This window comes from Pinus tabuliformis, chromosome 7 (assembly GCF_031772625.1).
Source record: "Pinus tabuliformis cultivar Carrire ecotype Pingquan chromosome 7, CPIR1, whole genome shotgun sequence".
Taxonomy (NCBI): Eukaryota; Viridiplantae; Streptophyta; class Pinopsida; order Pinales; family Pinaceae; genus Pinus; species Pinus tabuliformis.
The window spans coordinates 118,910,363-118,914,003 of NC_142293.1; the positions used below are offsets into that span (position 1 = coordinate 118,910,363).

At 36.9% G+C, this 3,641-nt stretch overlaps 1 pseudogene; it reads right to left on the bottom strand.

The window, feature by feature from the left end:
- Positions 1-149: 149 nt before the first annotated feature.
- LOC149246020 (U4/U6 small nuclear ribonucleoprotein Prp31 homolog pseudogene) lies at positions 150-1,460 on the bottom strand (annotated as a pseudogene).
- Between the last annotated feature and the right edge of the window lie 2,181 nt (positions 1,461-3,641).

Consider the following 3,641-nt stretch of genomic DNA (forward strand, 5'->3'; position numbering starts at 1 on the left):
CGATGAACTAATTAATTTTAGCTTTGAAGATTGATCATGTTTCCCAAGCTCTGTACTACATAAACACATCCAAGATCCACATTCCTTTACTATTCATGCAAGCTATATAGCTCCACCTCAAAATCATTGTCATGTCCATGTCACAACTATTAAAAATGGATAGTGCAAACTATCTTCTCTTTAAATCTTTTTGCCTCTTTAGCTTGAAGCTTACTTTGGCCAATAGATACTCGTAATTTTCCACTTCCAGCTTGGCCCAACATACCATAACCTTCCCCCAACCCATCTCCTAAAGAAATCTCTTCAAGTATACCAAATTGCATCCGATTTGTAAGCTTCCTCATGTTTGTTATAGCATACCTTTCTTTCATTTTTCGTAGCCTACGAACACCTCGATTCTTTTTGGGTTCAGAATCTGGAATTGGCAGTGGTTTTAGCTGCTTTGCAAGTGGAGGCTCCTGCCACTTTTCTATTTTCTTGCGTATTTCCTGTCTTAGGTTTCTGCAAGTTTTTCTAGTAGAGTCACCTCTTATAGAATCCACCAGAGATGTAAGTGTTGACTTTGCAGCTACCAATCTACATGCACGCATTCTCAAAGCAAGTGGTATGCTCTGGAAAATCTTGGTTTATTCAAGGTATCCAACACGAAACTATGAAGTCGCTATTGAAGATTCTGCCAAATTATTTTTCTTTGCACCTAGAAGCTGCACATTACAAGTCGGAATTTTAGCCAGTGAAGAGATAACCCCTACAATACCCATCAATTTCGCTACAACCGCACTCCCTGTAGTAGTAGAAAAATTGAGGGCAATGTATCCCATCCTGCTCTCAACAAAATCCAAAACCTTCTCTATTGCTGCATCAAGTGCAAGCGCTCTATCACAGGCATCTAAAGTCTTTTGCAAGTTTTCTTCTGCTAAAGGCTTACCACTAGTGGTAGATGCAGTGACAAAGACAACCATAATGATTGTCGAAGGTAAAAGACCCTCAAGATCAACCAGAGTTAAATCAATCTCATTTCCAATTTTCTTTACAACTCGAGCATAATCAATTGGATGGTGTACAAAAGATTCTAACTCACGAAACTTCAACCTATATTTGTCAAGAATGAAGTTGTGAATGATAACAATTTCGTTCTCAATATCAAATGACAAGGAATTACAATCAACAATCAGTTGATACTCTGGTTCATCCTCCAAGACTATCGCATTTCTAGTAATCTCAGATCCATTTTACAAAGCTTCTTCAACTTTTTGCATGATATCCAAATAATGTTGGCTCTTTTGTAGCTTTGAAACGCGGTCCAAATCATCATAGTTAAGAGTTTCCACATCAGCCACGTCATCATCAACATTATCAGCTTCCTCCCCTATGTCATCATTTTCTTCATCTTCTAGGGGCATATCATTATCTGACAAATCTTCAAGTTCGGCCAAAAATGAGTCTGCGAGTGTGGCCATTTTCGGCCTTCTACGTCAAAAGATGCAACAGATGCACCGAGAAAGTTGGTGCCGTATGAATAGAGATTGAAAATAAATTGGAGTTTGCTATAATTTTGGAGAAATTTGATAAGGTGAAGCAAGTTTACCGTGCTTGCTTGAATTTTCCCTTTAATTTTAATCTTCAGAAAACAAAACAAATTTAATCAGTAAAAAATGGAAGTTAAATGTGGTTTGTGGTGTTTGATTTATATGCCATTGATGGTCCCATCTCTAGTCCCTCTAGCGGCGTTGAATAACGAAGACGGTGGGAAGAGCCTAGTGGAAGAGATAAAATTTGCGACAATAGTTTACAAGAAGCAAAGCGGGTGTAAGGGAATGCATGGGATGCAGAGTAGTAGGGGATGCAGTGCCGCGGAGGAAAAATCAAATGGAGTTGGCGCGGTGAAGTGATGCAGAGCATTAAACCCAGTATGAATCACTGTAATTAAGTAGACATAGGGGGTCATGTATTTTTAGGTAGTTTTCCTAAAAGATAAATTAATGTAATTTAGGTCTTTTAGTGATTTAATTAGATAATGGGAGGAAATTGTAAGTGCTCTTAAATAAATGAGAACAAGAGTGAGCAGTAATGCCAAAAGAGTCAAAAGTCAACTATAACTCTTAAACAGTTGCATGATTCGAGGATGAGAGAGAGATTTTAGGAATTAATTGAAGTGAACATAGTGGACAGAGGATTTAGGAGTCGGTTCAGTAGATATAGGAGTTGAATCAGGATAGTTCAACAAAACTCCTAGCATATATGTAAGCCTACGGGTAGATTCAAAAAGGAGAGGCCACTAACATTGAAAAATAGGCCTGTGCGAGACAGAGAAGTCTCGAATGTAATCTTTGATTTTACATATATATATTCAGGTTTATTCGTGACTGTGTCAGAGTGTGTGAATCACGTGTTTTATGATTGATTGTGCCGTGAACTTGTAGGTTTTGTAACAATGGATTTCAGGGAAAGTTATGAAGAATGCGTGAAGGAGAGAATGATTCAGACGAATCATAAGGGATCTTAGAATCCAATTGATGAAACAGAGTAAGCTCAGGGGGGAGATTGCAAAGCGAAATAGCAGAGGACGGGAACCTTCAAAAGAATAGAACCACAGAAGTAAAATTGAAGAAATCGTGGAAAAATAAAATAAAAAGGAGTAGTGGAGAACAATCGGCAAAGGGTGGTTTTGTAACAGTGAAAGTGGATTTCGGGCGTCATCAAAACCATAAGCGGTATTGAAAGACGAGCGCCAATTCCACTCATTAAATGATGTGTGGCAGCAGAGGTGAGAGGAAACTTCTTTATCGGATGGTTAAACCTCGCGCTTGTTTTATATCTGATAGCAACAATAGCCATTGGATCTGTTGGGTACAGATCAACGGTGGAGAATAGGCGTGCACGTTTAAACAAGCGGGAACAATCTCAATTGTCAGATCGTGCATTAAGATCGACGGTCACGATTAAATCGTTGATCACAAATCAGCAAGTGAGAAGATCAGAAGACAGGGAATGGTAATGAGCGATATAGCGATCCGCCGATAGCGATAAATCACTTGTCAATGATCGGCGATCGCATCAGTCGGAGTTCGGAGGAGGAACTTTGCAGTAGTGGACTCGACGATAAATATAGTCGCAAGTCTAATGAATTTGAAGTCTGCTATATGTATTCGGAGCGGAAATTCCATGTATTCCCTTTGTAATATGTTAAAGTGTTGAAACACTTCCGATAATCGAATGTCAGAGGGGAACGGATGATGAGGCACATGTGTAATGTGGCCTGTGAAAGTTCTGATAGCCGATAGCGATTACGATGGAGGAACTCTCCTCAGAATCTGTGCAAAAGTCATACAGAAGGCGGAAAAGGTATGTTTTGTAGTTAATTCCTTTGTTAACGGATTTTATAAGGAAAAGCGTCGATGGAAGGGTATATATATATATATATATAGATATATATATATATATATATATATATATATATATATATATATATATATATATATATATATATATATATATATATATATATATATATGTATATATATATATATATATATATATGTATATATATATATATATATATATAGATATATATATATATATATATATATATATATATATATATATATATATATATATAACCAATGTTTGAAAAAGGGAAA